The sequence below is a fragment of the Podarcis tiliguerta genome, assembly GCF_965153285.1.
Source record: "Podarcis tiliguerta genome assembly, chromosome: 2".
In the NCBI taxonomy this organism is placed as follows: Eukaryota; Metazoa; Chordata; class Lepidosauria; order Squamata; family Lacertidae; genus Podarcis; species Podarcis tiliguerta.
The window spans coordinates 53806715-53822632 of NC_139535.1; the positions used below are offsets into that span (position 1 = coordinate 53806715).

Consider the following 15918-nt stretch of genomic DNA (forward strand, 5'->3'; position numbering starts at 1 on the left):
GCCGCGGGGATTCGAACCGCCGACCTTTCGATCGGCAAGCCCTAGGCACTGAGGCTTTAACCCACAGCGCCACCCGCGTCCCGTTTGTAAATTCAATACTTGTCCACAAATACAATATGAACTCTCCCCCACCCTGCCCCTGGTTTCCAATCCACCCCCCCCCCCAATTTCTGGCATCTAATTACATTTCTCCAAACTATTTATTTTCCCTCTTGTTTATCTTAATTTTCAATTATATTCTTTCATAAATGTTATATCAAGCCTGATAACGTTTTAATATATTTACAGTGGTTGTTTAAATAATTAATAAATACAATTTTATAAACTTCTAACCCTGACACATTAACCCTGAACATTGCTCAGTCACAACACCAAAGTTATGAGGAAATAGCCACCCTTTTGATGAAATTTGCTTCATTCACATCAAGATCTCCTCTGTCGCCTCCCTGATACTAGCCTCATTTAATGTGTTGTTTATCAACTATGCATCATAATGTTTCAGGGTGCCACTCACTGATCTGCTTAGAACCATCTCTACTAATACTCACAGGTGTGTCCGTGGATAGGGGAAAGCCAGGCTCACATTTCAAGTCAGTTCTGAAGCTCACTGAGGACCCAAGGTCACATTCACACTATATATTTAAGGCACATTTATACCACTATAACAGTCATGGCTTTCCCCAAAGAATGTTAGCCCCCTGCATAGGTTTGTTGTGGGGCTAAAACATCACTTTGAGACCCTTGAAGGAAAAACAAGATATGAATGAAGATATTGTGCCTATGGGGTGACATAACCCCAAAGTGTCTCTGAGTTTGATGGCCTATCTAGATAATCATTTTTGCTGATTAGTAAATGAACAGCTGGTGCAGGTATTGTGGTAAATCACTTTCCTAGCCCTCAAGCAAAACAGGGCTTCCTCCCTATGGTACTTTTAACCATGGTGTATGGAATATGCTTATGTGAGCATCAGGGGCACCTCTGGCATGATGTCTGTGACATCACAGGATGTAAGTGACACAAATCCCTTCCATGCAGCAATGAAAGCACTCACCTTGAAGTTGTCTTGGTTGTAATTTTGAGCTTTCTCAGTGAGGAAGTATCTACCAATTAGAAAGCATCTACCCGTGAGAAATTGCATCTACCAATTAAAACATGCTAATTTAAATTTGTTTGCTTACGAATTTGTGAATTAGCATTAGTAAAATGGCCAGGATAGTTTTGTTTCTCACATGGAAACTTTGGCCTATGTAGGATGCTACGGTGCACATTATTATATTACCCGGGTGGGAATTGCAGTTTGCAGTAGCAGAAACCAACGAAGAGGCTGGGCAAGTACTCAGTGCTGAATTTCTTTTCAGCTGCAATAGGGTACCCCCACAATCTTTTTAGTGCAGCCGTCTACTACCCACTACAGTGGGACTGCCGCCACCCAATGCATGAAGACAAGATGTTGCTACATCAGGGTCTGTGGCAGCACAGAGCCTTTAAAAACAAAATACTTTTTTTGTCATCTGGAAAGACCCTGACAGATGCTGGATTGATGGAATAAATCAGAAGAGTTGAAGGTTCTTCAGGCTTCTTCCAGATGTTTTGGGTTTAGTAAAAAAGGGAAAGAAAAAGAGTTTGCCCCCCTGCCATCCTCGTAAACGAAACCCACATTTATTTTCATCAAGATTCAATTAAAATCTATCCTTTCCCCCGCAAGGCTGGGTGATGCAAGCTATGAGGCATGGCTTGAAAGCGACCTCATATCATACGCTGCTTGTTCTTTTCTTCAGGAACAACAAAGACAAATCGAAGCAGGCAAACTTCCCAAGGAGCTCAAGTTTCCAAAAGCTCTTCATCCATAGCTAGGTCCAGATTTCTGAGAGAGCCGACTGCTGACACCTGAAATATCATAGCACAGACAGAGGGTGTCAGTGGCACGCCAGAAGCTATTAGCTGTAACACAGGCATAGGTCTAAACCCAAGATGCCCCGGGCAACCCCCAGGGAGAAGCAACCGTTCAAGTCCCAGAAACAGGTCTCCTTCATTCCATTTTTATAATGCTGAAAAAGTTTCTGTGCAGCAAAAATGCTTGCTAAAAACCTCATTAAATGTAAACAGGAGCTGGTAGGGCACCCAACATGGCTGAAAACAAGAACATTTCTTCCTATGCCTTAGTCAAAATCACAGTGTAGGGGGAGACCATAGCTTAGATGCAGATCATACACTTGCAGAGGGTCCCATGCTAATATCCTGGCGTAAGAATAGGGATGGAGGAGAAAGTCAAAGCCAAATCTAGCAAATCTGCACTTTACGAAACAATGTGTGAACTGAAGCACAGAGAGCCTTCAAAATTCACACGGACCAGAATTTTGTGAGGCAGTTTTCCAACGAGCCAATGTTCACAAAAATACATATATTAGAGGAAAATGGTAATTGGAATAAAGATATTAGTAAAAATAGCATACAGTATGCATTATGATAGAGGAAATTGCTTGCCATAATGTGTACATTAGTAAAAACTGCATATTAAAATGTGTTTGTTAGGAGAAATCGGCACTAAAATGTGTATGAATTTTTTAAAATGAAAAATGCAAATGGCTTCAAAATGGGGAGAATTTAATTTAAGATAGAGGAAAAATGAACCCAAGAAAACTAAAATGGGCAGATTTCCGATTCCTAGCTAGGAAATTCTTATGTACAAAGCATGGACCACTAGTCTTAAGTGTAAGGAAAGTTTCCTAGGAACCTGTGGGGGTTTTTTTGCAATTGGTCAGGGAGATCCTGATAAGCTAAAAGCTTTGTGATAAAGTTCTTTACCTGGTAAGTCCTTGATAAAACCCTGATAAGATAAGATAAGGCCTTAGGGTGCAGCCACACACCCCCGACGGTAAATGAGTTTGGCGTACTTGCACGAGCTTCCCACCATGAACTGTGAGACTCAGTTAGGATGTGGACCAAACTACACATTACACACCAATATGCCCCTGCTTATTTGAAAACCATGACCACCCAGGAGATTGGAGCCTGCTTTAAACTTCTCATCCAGACATGTCCTTGTTGTGTGACCCCAGTAAAGAACACAAGCATGAGCCAGCATTAAGAAGGGGGACTGAGTCAATGAGAAGGAGATGGCTGCCTTGAGAACGGGGTGAAGAAATTGGTGATCACTCTCTGCAATGTGGATGTCAAGGTTGCAAAAGAGACTGCAGGTAAGCTGAAACGTCTGTTCTACAATAGAAAGGTTTGTGGAAAGCAGAATCTTCAGTGCATTGCATAGAGAAACTTACAACCTGAAAAGAACCCGATCACCCCACCCTACTACAGATCGTGCCAGTTTCTATTTTTGTCCACCTGATCAATTCCTGAGCAGGGGTTTTCCTTGCCTGCCTACCATGCTCCACCCTGTCCCCAGAGGCAGATGGCACACAGCCAAGCGCCTCTTTCTTTCCTCTGTGGCATGAGCCTATTCAGCCCTTCCCCGTGCATAGTCCACACAAGCCCCACAATGAAACATCCAAGTGTATTCTCAGACTCATTTCCCTGCATTGGCAGGCTTCAGCTTTCTCCAGGATGAAATAGGCAGTGTCTGGGGGCCAGAGCAAAGGAGCCTTAAGGAAAAGGAGAAACTGCTATGCAGTGTTTAAGCTCAGTTGTGGCAGAGTCTGGAAAGAATGCAGAGAAACTGAAATATAGTCGGCGTTGCCCTGTTCTGCTCAAACAGCCCTGGAAGAAGTGCATGCTAGCATCATCCTACCTTGTAGCCACATATTGGATCAGTTTCTTTTGCTTTTAATCTAAACAGGATCTTCAGAGTCTTGAGGAAATCGACTTAAAATGCACATCATTCCCCCCGTCAATTAAAACCACATTCAGTACCTGCCTTTCATTGCCCAGAAATCCGAACGCTACAGAGCCCGAAAAACAGACTTTATGTGTATGTACTGCCATTCTAGAGTTAGCCAACATTACTCCAGAAGTGGCTGTGGACACCCCAGTTTTTCTACTGGCAACTTGTCCATCTAGAGTTGTTAACAGTTTAATGTGAGAAGGACAACTATCTTGGCCATTTCACTTATGCTAATTCACAAATTTGTAAGCATAATATATTAGGGTGACACACCTTAACAGGTTGAATCTGCAATGCAGTCTTGTGCACACCAACCTGAGAGTTAGCCCTGCTGCACATAGTTCTGAGAAAATATACATAGGACTGTGTTGTAAAGCTTTTAGCAGGAATTTCAGCTGGGGAGAATTTCCAGCACCTGGAGTAGAGCACATGCTGTGCACCTGGTGGTGGGGCCAAGGGGATGGGGCGAGTGTCCCAGGGGGCGAGGCGCCCATGGGGGCAGAGCAAATCACCCATGGGGTATGTGGAGTGAGCCGCCCATGGCGGGCTGCTTCCTGGGCGGCGGGGGGGGGGGGAGCCACGCCATTTTGCCAGCAGCCTTCCTCCCTTCCCTCTTCCTTTTGACAGCTTGGGGGGGGGGGCTCCCTGCCCCCAGAAGCTGCCCAGGAGTGGAGGAAGGGGGTGGTGGGGGCGGTCCACCCTGGGTGTCATCACTGAGGGGGGTGACATTCGGCGTGCCACCTGCCTGCGACTCCCAAACCTCCCCCAAGTTGTCAAAACAAAGGGGGAAGGGGGGAAGGCCGCTGGCAAGGCAGCACAGCTCCACCCCTTCCCCCCGATGACTCAGGGTAGGCTTGGGAGTCGCGGGTGGGCGGCACGCCGAATGTCACCCCCCTCAGTGATGACACCCGGGGTGAACCGCCCCCACCGCCCCCTTCCTCTGCCCCTGCGGGGAGGGCGAATTATTATAAGCGGGGCTGACCACTCTTGTTGGCATGTGTCATTAGGGATTTAGTGCTGGTATAATATTACTTTGAGGTTTCCTTGCTCACAGTGACACTTTACCGGATCAAGAATGAAACCTCAAGAGATCCAGAATGTGAACCCAGGTTGAGGAAATGAGGGGATGCCCATTGATCACAGGCACCATACAGCCACTCTAAAGCTGTGTACACACGCCACCTCCAAAGCACATTCTTTCCCTCAAAGAGAGCACTGTAGTTTGTTAAGGGTTGCTGGGAATTTTAACTCGGGCCTCATCTGTACTATACATTTAAAGCAGTATCATGCCACCTTCAATGGCCATGGTTTCTCCCAAAGAATCCTGGGAACTGTTGTTTGTTAAAGAGTGATGAGAGTTGTTTGGAGAACCCTATTTTGCCCAGAGAGTTACAGTTCCCAGAGTTCCCTGGAAAGAGGGATTGATTGTTAAACTACTCTGGAAACTGTAGCTTTGTGAGATACGTAGGAGCCACCGAACAACTGTCAGCACCCTTAGCAAACTACAATTTGCCTGTTCTGACCTCTGAGCTCATGTTATGGATGACTGCTAGTCCCCTGCCCCCCCCCCCCCCGAGACATAATAGCAGCACCATATGCTTTTAGTAGTGTTAGTAAGAATAGGCTTTTAGGCCTCTGTTTTTGGGAACAGTTAGGGACTGACAACACCACAGATAAGGTATCTCTTTTCCAAAGGGATCAAGGCTGCCCTTGCTAATGAACAGTCGCTCAAAGTCACTGTCTCTGACATCCAGGAAAACAGCTTCTCAAGAAGCCAAACACAAGAGCCTGAAGAGGGAGAGCCTGACACTTACCCAACTGCCTTGGGGTATGTAAGGATGGGAGCTCATTAGGAAAGAACTAGCTGTGCTGTGCCAGCTGATTTTGCTGAAAACACTTCTGTAATGAGGGCCAGCTCTGGCAGGCAGAGAGCCCTGCTTGAGCTCACCTGAGCATCAGCAACCTGATGCCGCGACTCACTGTGGGCTCTTAGGCTGCCATTGTTACCACCACCCCACATACACACGTGCATCTCATGTCCTTTCCATGGGATTGCCAGTGAACACCCAGACCCAACCTCCCTCCAGTAGGGATGCTTCTTAGCTGAAAGGGTCATCATCAGGCTCCCCCATAAATTCACAGTCTCTGGGCACATCTCAAAACCCATTTATTACCCATTCACCCATATTTGTTTACCCAAAGCTCTCCTGAAGGTTATACAATGCCCGCTGTTTATTGAGCATTCGTCCCATTTGTTTATGTGGAGGTTATACAACTTCCCATCAATCAATTATGTTATCCCACATTTTCAGGTGTGTTTCCCCATCACTTTCCTTACAGTGAAAAGTCAATTCTTAATTTTTAAAAGTGGGTTTGTTGCACCAGAGTGCTTTAATCGATTTTAATTGTGCATAACTCCCACAAAATACTGCTAGTTTGGAGGGGAGTATTTGTTGATTCAGTGTCAACAGGCTAAGTTTCACCTCAGTTCTGGTCCCTTTAAATCAAAGGACCTTTTATCTCTAAACCACTACCAGAAAGGGTAGTGGCAGTATGGAAGCAATCTTGGAAGGAGGGGGATTAGGAAGAGGAGGGGGAGAACGATTTATGCAGAACTAAAATCCCAAATGGTTTCAGCAGTAAATTTACACGTACATTCTCAAGCTTGCAGCTATGTTTCTCACCCTAGCATACCAAGAGATGGTTATCTTGCAGGGACTTCTTTCATAGCATCAATGTTTTCTGAAAGAACTACCTCAATTGTGAGGGATCCCAATGTAAGTTCTTTACGGAATGGATTTAATAGCCTTAGCCTCTCCCTTGGAGATGTTCTGTTATCAGATTCCTTTGTTCCTTGCTAAAAGTGATGGCAGACTTCCAAGTCTATGAGCCTTTGGCACATAACATTACCTTTACCCACACACACATTCACACAGAGAGAGGTGGGGAGGGGGAGAAGGGAGGTATCTGGATAATAAGTAAAATATGAGAGGTAGGGCTGTTTTACACGGCTACAATAGGAAGTCATCTTGGAAAGCCCTCCATGGGGCAGCTGCCCCACATGCAAAGGCATTTCCCACACCCTGGCACATTGCACAGATCTGCTGTTGCAACACTTTTTGTCTGCAAGCCATGGTAACCTGCTGCCAGAATTTTGAAGGTGGCATGAAGACAGATCATGGGGTGGGATCCCCAGTGGCATGACAAACTGGGACACATGGTAAAGTTGCTCACTGGCTAGAGAAGACATCACAGAAAAGCAAGACTTGAGCTGTGGTCTCAAGCACTGTACCTCTGCTGTGTCACTTTAGAAAAAGAGGGAAATGAGAGAGGCCAAGAGGCTGCCAGATCCCCTTCTGTTCCACCCGTTGTGAAATCTGCCTTCTGCACTGATGTAGCCTCATCATATACTCTTGCCATTTCAGCATAAATTTCCTACACGTACGCTCTCTCCACCAAAACTGATGAACAACACTGTACAGTTTTGCCATTGCCTCCCAGTGTGTAGGGAGGGAAACTTCGCATGGAAAAAAATAAACAAAGTTCAAGGCACAACCGAAGCCAAATCTCCTCAGCTGAGAGGCCCTGAGGCCAAAGAGCTAAGTCACTGCAGAAACTTGGATCATGTCTTCTTCTAAAAGCTTTTTGATCCTTCCCCGTAAATCAGCATTCTGTGAAATCAGGGTGGCCCTCAGCCTCTGCTGCCTTTCTAGACAGAGCATTTGTCTTTCATTTTGTAGGTAACAAGCAACAGCAGCAGCAGCCCTCTGTCGCTGGGCAATGGGACTCGGCAAGTGTGTGCATGTGGGTGGGAGGGAACCAAAGATCTGGAGGAACACTTCATTTTTCATCATAGTTACACATCAAGCTGGCATGGCATGATGGCTGAGGCTGCAAAAATCTATAAATTGCAATCTAGTCTACACAGGCTTCCAATGGAGAACACGCTTGGTGGCTTAGAAGACAGTAGAACTTCCCATGCAGGAAAAGTGTGTATGAATTGCATCTCCATCTCTCCTCTGTGCTGTCTCCATCCTACCTTACTTCCACTGGTTGTAGCCATTGAGTCATCAGCCTCTGTGACCCCAAGAAAGCCAGCAGAGTCCTGGTGTAGTGACAAGTTTAGGGACGCAGGTGGCGCTATGGGTTAAACCACAGAGCCTAGGGCTTGCCAATCAGAAGGTCGGTGGTTTGAATCCCCGTGACGGGGTGAGCTCCCGTTGCTCGGTCCCAGCTCCTGCCAAGCTAGCAGTTCGAAAGCATGTCAAAGTGCAAGTAGATAAATAGGTACCACTCTGGCGGGAAGGTAAACGGCATTTCCGTGCGCTGCTCTGGTTCACCAGAAGTGGCTTAGTCATGCTGGCCACATGAACCAGAAGCCGTACGCCAGCTCCCTCTGCCAATAAAGCGAGATGAGCGCCGCAACCCCAGAGTCAGTCACAACTGAACCTAATGGTCAGGGATCCCTTTACCTTTACCAGAGTTTTGAGAGATGGTGATCTTATCACCATCAGAAGCTAATGGACCAGCTTAAAGCAAACACGTGCATCTCCGTTACACAGGACTTGCTCATGGGACATCCAAGGGAGGCCGTCCTCCAAAATACAAATCCTCAAGAGCAGCACAACTCCACAGAGCCTTCGCAAGGTCCTGTGCCTGCATTTCTGAACTTGATTTATAGCTGTTATTAATAGCTGAAGCAGTCCCAGCACAGACAATTAAAAGGCCATTGTAATAAATAAACAATCGTTGTAGTGCCATAAAGCCAGAAGTTGGAAGGCCAAGCAAAACTAGGAGCTGGCTGTGCCAGAGGCGACCTGGCTTTCCGAATCAGCCAGGCACGCTGTTCCCCAGGGGCTGAGCAGCTGCAGAGGCTGTGAAAAGCAGAGATCCCAGTCCTGGCTGCACTGCTGCTCTGCTGCAGGCAGATCCACCTGCTTCAGCCTGGTGGCAATCTTTGCCACAAGTGACACCCTCCTGGGGAGCTACATAAAGGCAATGGAAAAGCATGACTTTGGATTGGAAAGAGTCATCCTGCCATGGTCCGGCCTGAGACGAAGTCTCTCCTTTTTCTCAGAGACATCTAGAAAAAGGAGGAGGAGGAGCAGGCAGAAATGACCAGCTGAACATCTAGCTCCAAGACTCCAAGAAGCTCACTTCTTCTCTTTGATATTTTGCGGAGAAGTCTACCGTTCCTGCTGCCATTGAATACATAGGAGCAGGGCTAGTACAGCATAGCAGCTGAGCATCACTGCCTTTAAAATGCTGCATTCTACCCTAGAGTTCTCTTCTGGCATCTAAGTTGGGTGCAGATGAGTACATGAGGTCCCAGGGGCAGCCTCTGAGGATCCCGAAAAGGGAACATACTTAAGATGTGTCTCCCACACCCACAGCTTATGACAGGATTCCTAGCCCTACCTCCCTATTCCACACAGTCCCAGTGAAGGCTTCATTGTTACAGTCAACAAGCAAGTCTAGTCCCACACCCTGTCTTAGCATAACAATGTGCTTCAGGTTAAGCACGTGTTACAGCTATTACAGTCCATCAAATGCCTGGAGAGAAGCACACTGGAAAGGACTTAGCTGTGGACATAAGAACTTAAGCCCCGCTGGATCTAGTCCAGCATCCTGTTCTCTCATTGGCCAAGCAGATGCCTATGGGAAGCCTGCAAGCTGGTCATGCACCTGGTCAGAAAGGAGCCTGGTCACCCGTCAGCAATTTTGTTATGTTCAAAGCAAGCGTTCCTAGTAAGGTGGCAATTTATGAGCCAGTTATTGCAGTGCTGGGGATTCCGCCTCTGTGCACTGGAAGCAAGCCCTGCAATTTCCTGTCCACATTCTGGCTTGCTCCAGGCAAGGACTGAACGCTTCCCACAGAAGCCCCCAGAGGCAGATGCCCCCAGTTTAGCAGTGCACCATGTCCGCACTGCTCATTTGTCACACATCCGTGTCAAATGGAGCAGAAGGGATGATAACTGTTTAAACAGAAACACTGTGGCATGTAAGACGCTCATACTGATATACTCAAAGCCGTGCTGATGGATGCAGAGCATACAGACAGATCGTGGTGCTGGCATTGCATCAGATCTGTTGGTTTGGGCCACTACAGCACCACGGATCATAGCCCATAGCCCTCCAGATGTGCTTGAACTCCATCTCCCAACATCTCTGACCCCTGGCCATGCTGGCTGGGGCTGTTGGGAGTGAGAATCCAATGACATCTGGAAAGCCACAGGTCCCCTGTCTCTGCATTGCAGGCACTGGCACAGAGGAACAAGTGGCTGTAGGCAGCAAGACAAGCCTTCCGTCTTCCCCGGAACGTACATCTCCTCTTGGATTGCTTTCCCTTCCCTTATAGCGGTCAATAGCCAGAGCTCTGCAGGAGTTTTGGCAGCAGGATCCCTACCTCTCTTGAGAAAACATGTGGTGTTTGTGTTTGCTTGACCCTTCGCTCTTTGGGGTTGGGATGCAGGCCAGACTGTCGTGCGAGGGAAATCCCTGCCGCACACAGAGCAGGCAGCAAAGAGGGTCTCTGTTCGGAACTTCACCCGCCTCTTGGGTCACCCGCCAGATGCATCAGAGAGGTGGGGGATCCCTCAAAGCAAAACTCTAGGAAAGTGCTGCCTACGTTTTTCCAGCTGGGCTTCCCCCATACTTTCTTGTCTAGAGAAGCTACACCGATTTCTCTCTCGGGTGTTCTCTCCCTCTTCTCCGCAGAATTGCAGGGCATGAAAGGGGTGTAAGAAGAAATCAAAATTGGGGACCCATTGCTTGAGCATTCTACTAGGCTGAAAACCATGGGCTGAAAGCATGTGCAACAGCTATGGGGAACCTTTGGCCCTCCAGATGTTGCTGAACTACAACTCCCATCATCGCTGGCCATTGGCTATATTGGCTGGGGCAGATGGAAGGGAGTTGTAGTTCAGCAACACCTGGAGGGCCAAAGGTTCCCTACTCCTAATGTATAAGCACCAGCCTTTCCCCCCCACCCCATTCACTGAGGGCAATGGAAGCCAATCCTTTGAATGACGGAAGGTTTGGGAAATCCTACATATTAATGCTAAGCATAATTGTTTAATTGACACTGAAATGGAGAATGCCTGAATGTGTACGACTGAAGGGGATTTTCCATGGGGCTATATTATGCACTCTGAGCTCTTTGGTGGGTTGATAATTACCTGTTGATTGTTCTCTGCTCTAAATTGCATGTGTGTCTTTGATCATGTGATGGTTGCAAATCTCCCTCTTGGAAGAGTGGTAGATGTTGTCTTTGATTCTGAGGCCCTGTAAGAGAAAGATGTAAATGAAGCTTTCCAGAAGCATACAGCTCCAGACAAAACGGAGCCTGTAAGGAGAGAGAGAACCCTTTGATTCTAGTTCTGTTTGGAATGATCTTTTATTCCTAAAGTGCTGAGCCTGTGATGGACAGCAGAAGGTATTGTATGGAATTACTTGGATATATATCTTTGATGTTTTTTGTTCTGTTCTGAAGAAAGTTCTGCAAGTTAAGTTTTGAACCATCTAATGGGTCTAGAGAATGTTTCATTCCAAAAGGAGTCAGTTTTTATGCATCCAGGTGCTTCAAGCTGCACAATATTAATATCTGCAATCATTAATAGGTTGGAAACAGTGAGCATAATCCACATGTTGGTTGAAAAGGGCTACAGCTCTGAGGTCAAGCACATGATGCTTTGCATGTGGGAAGTCTCAGCCTCGACCCCTGGCATTTTCAGGTAGTGCCGGCAGACACCCCCATCTGAAAGTTTGGAAAGGGGCTGCAAGTCAGTGAGATAATACTGAGCTAGATGGACCAGAGGCCTGACTGTGCATGAGGCAGCTTTTTGTGTTCTTGCATGGGCTTGGGCTTCAAATTGCTACAATTTGGAGTAGACGGTGATCTGGACCGTGTGAAGGATCTTACGAAAAATGAAGAAACCCGGCATGCTGACATAAGTGTTTGTTGTGAGCGGAAAGGGGGCCAGGCTGGGTGTGTGATTTAGTGCTAGGTGGTGGAGTCGTCACGCGAAGCCTGGGCGAGTTCAAGGTCCAAAGAAAATAGAAGATGCTTTGGCATTTGCTGCTTGATTGCACAGAGTGGCACGTGAGAGACACAGGCCTTCGTCCAAGAAGGATCCTTGGCACATGGTGGGTGTGGTTGTCTTAGCGCCAGACAGTGCCTTGGGCAAAACAGGTGTTGTATCAGAAGGGAGCAGAGAAAATGTGGAGCACAGGTGCAACCTGGTGGGATGCAATCTGGGCAAAAAGATTCCTGCATTGCAGGGGCTTCGACGAGATGATCCTCGTGGTCCCTTCCAACTCTATGATTCTGTGAATGAGAAAGTTGTGCTTAGGTATAAGCTCTGGCACAAACCCTTTGCTCTTAAAATTAATGGAAGATGGGAATCATTGGAAGGCAAACACTGTGGTACCACCTTTTTCTTTTAAGGCAGTTCATTATATTACTTAAATTCCTTTCTCACTCTCTCCCAAAAGGCTTATGGCTGCCACCCAGTCATATTTTGGAAGCACCCTCCACTATAAATAGAAAACTTGTGTTCCTATAAACATACTATCTCATAAAGAAGGAAATTTATAGTGGAAAACAGTGGCTGTCTCATGAATGCCAGTCAGAGGTGCCAGGCAAACAACAGCTAGAGGGGTTGTGACACGTCCGCTTGCCAAGACCTGCTGGGAGATCAAAGCACATGGCTTAATCCCTGCACATGGGCCCATGAACCACACCAGGTTATATATAAACAATAATAAACAGCCTCATGACAAATCCCCATTAGGTGATTTAGGCAGGAGAAGAGTGACTTGTCCCAGGCAAGTCAGTGAACTTCATAGTGGAACAACTAAATCTGAATTTGAGGGTGGGGCACTTCCAAACTGTTGCTATTTTTAGGTGGGTTTTGAATTCAGGTTGCACAATTAAACCTGATCTGGAATTCTTGCACAACAAGCACACTTCCTCCCAAACGCTATACTTTTTGTGACAAGGAAAGTGCACTGGAAAGTGTAGGATAAGACTTGCTTTGATGCAATGTCATCTTAACTCCTCAGCAAACAAATCAAAATGGATATTGAATAAATAGCTGATGTTGTCCTTACAAACACATCGAGATGAATGCTCAATAAATAGATTGTCCAGAAGTTCCCTAGGTCTCTCATATCCACAGACTGGTCTATTAACAGCACCTCCATAGCTTCCAAAATGGAGGCATGGGGAAATGACTGCATTATATTGGCTGACAAAGGAATGCAAATGAAATAGAATGAAAGGAAACCCAACTCCTATACACCAGAGGTGGAGAATCTTTTTCAATCCTTTCCCCCTGGTCACCAGCCATGTGCCACTGGCAGGCCATGTGCCACTGGCAGGTGGAGCCAGAGGCAATAGGGGGTGAGGCAAAGGTAACTCCTGCCATTGCAGAGTATTCCAGCCACACAAAAGTGACAGTAGCCACTCCCCCTCATCCCTCCGCAACTCTCGATTCAGGCAAGCAAGAGGCATTATGACAATTCAAGGGCACATTTGAACTATCCAAATCCAAGAGTACATTTCAGCCTGGGGAGAGGGGTAGGGTCTGGGGAGAGTATTGCTGAGGGTCAGGTTGTTGGTGGAATGTGAACTATGGGTTAAATCACAAAGTGCTTGGTCTCATGTCCTGAGTTAGCACATCCACCATGTCTAGATGATCCAAGATAAGAGAGCAGGTGCACCAGGTTACCACAGGAACAGGGCAGAGATCAGGTGTATGACTTGCTGAGTCATTCACCCTCCTGTTGATTCAGGAGTGTAGAGACATGGCGATAGCTCAGTTGGTAGAGCATGATACCCTTAATCTCAGGGTTGTGGGTTTGAGCCACACATTGAGTGAAAGATCCCTGCATTGCAGGGAGTTGGACTAGATGGTCCTCGCGGTCCCTTCCAAGTCTACCATTCCATGACTCTATGGCACCAAAATGATAATAGCCACCATGGTATTGCTTTCATGTTGTTCCTGTTCCGGTGTCCTGTTGCATGTCCTGGTGTTATCCTGTTTGCTGTCAGGGTCTGACTCTGAACCTGTGAGAGTCAGGGGGAAGGTTGTGGATTTTTACACAGCAGCATTAGCTAGCATGGCAATAGTGTTACCTGATGTGTACATCTCTGTTGTAGATTGTGGTGTTTAGGTTTGTCTCGTGTCTGGAGACAATAAACACTTTGTTACCTTGAACCGTGTGGAATACGAGTTTTTCGCTTAACCAGGGACTCTGGAAGAAGTCTGCTGGGAGCAAGAAAACTCTGAAGACTCTGCTGGGGCTCCACATACTCTGATGATATATCACAAAGGTTGAGGTGTGGTGAACTATCAAGTGACTTCCACAAGTCACCAACACAGGTAAGGAGGCATGGGCCACCACACTTGACCCCTGGGCTTGAGGTTCTCCACCATCTCTGGGTAAGCTCAACTGAGAACAATATGTTAGTAGGCAATGAAGTTTTAGTCACAGTAGACCGATTGAAATTAATGGACACAATTTAGAGATGCTCATCAATTTCAGTGTGTCTGCTCTGAGTGAAACTTAGTTGAATACCACCCAACTGAGACTTGTAGACTTGTACAGTAAAGCAAAAATTACAGTGAAATAGTTGAGGTGTCTAAAGGAGACGAGTCAGTAACAGGTGATTATAGATTGGGAAAATGTGTTCCAGTCACACACAAAAAGGTAAAAATTCTACATACCCTAAATGACATGGAACTATCATGGGGAAGGAAGGCAACCCTGGACTTAAACTTAGAAACACCCGGCACCTGGTGCAAAATGTAAGTGCTGCTAAACTGATTGGAACAGTGACCACAGGGCTATCAAATTCAGCCCATGTGGGAGTGGACAGTTGCCAAGAAAGCGCTGCATGGTCACATCTGACTTCAAAAGAGAAATGTCTAAAAATGATGGGACTGGTGAAAAGGAAGTTGAAACGGAAAGTCAAGGGGATCAGATTTCTCCAGAACGCTTGGGAGTTACTCAAAACTACAGTAATAGAATAATAGACTCTCTTCTGCTTATGTACATACTGCGCACCACGAAAGGTACCACCGCAGCCCAGAGCTTGCCAATATGTTTAAAAAGTATAATTAAGAAAGCAATTAGGTGAGGAGGACTCCTTCAGAAAACAGAAGCCTTGTCCAAACAAGAATCATAGAATTGTTTAGATGGAAGGGACTGCGAGGGCCCAACCCCCTGCAATGCAGCATGAATCTTTTGTCCAATGTGGGCTCCAGCCCAGGACCCTGAGATTAAGAGACTTATGCTCTTCCCACTGAGCTATCTACCTTAGGAGAAGTGTTAAAAAAATCATTTCCTTATAATGTTAAATATTCAGTGAGAATTATATGAATAAACAAGTAGAGAGAGTGCTCTTGTGCTTATGAGCTTCACTTCAGCATCTGTTTGGCCACTGTGAGAATAGGATGCTGGACTAGATGGGCCCTAGGCCTGAACCAGCAGGGCTCTGCTTGTGTGGCAAGAACTGATTTCCAGGAAAGAGCACATCTGCACATCAGCCAAAGCTGATAAAAGGCACCACTGTTTAGTCACTGGATTCACCCGAGCCTTGAACAGCAGCATCAGATCAAGTCTCTGATCTGCCAGGGAGAGTGCAACCCTATCCGAAGGAGGTTCCACCCTTAATCCTAATGCAGAACGAGAATCAAACAGCAGCAATCCCATAAGTTTCCATCATGTTCACTAGGAGCCAAAAATCACTGCCAAATGAAAGGAACTGGAGGTTTCAGATAGTTACCATGGCTAATAGCTCAAGATGAAAACTGTTTGCAAACTGTTTTTGACACTTCCTCCCACCTCCTCTGTTAGTGACAATGTTGGTGAAGTTCAAATTCAGTTTATAAATATATTTTTTTACGATTTGTCCCATACAGACTTGAACAATTTCACCAGGGATGAAGGGTATGGGTAACAAATACCGTATTTTTCACCTTATAGGAAGCACTTTTCCCCCTCCAAAAATGAAGGGGAAATCTGGGTGCGTCCTATGGGGTGAATGCAGGCTTTCGCTGAAGCTTGGAGAGCGAGA

At 46.4% G+C, this 15918-nt stretch overlaps 1 long non-coding RNA gene across 1 annotated transcript; it reads right to left on the reverse strand.

Annotated features, from left to right (window-relative positions):
* Window positions 1-1648: 1648 nt before the first annotated feature.
* On the reverse strand, window positions 1649-5778 carry LOC310668831. Its single transcript, XR_014506854.1, has 3 exons — window positions 5651-5778; window positions 4110-4179; window positions 1649-1888 (listed from the first exon to the last, which is right to left on the reverse strand). It is a non-coding gene; the product is annotated as an uncharacterized lncRNA (long non-coding RNA).
* Between the last annotated feature and the right edge of the window lie 10140 nt (window positions 5779-15918).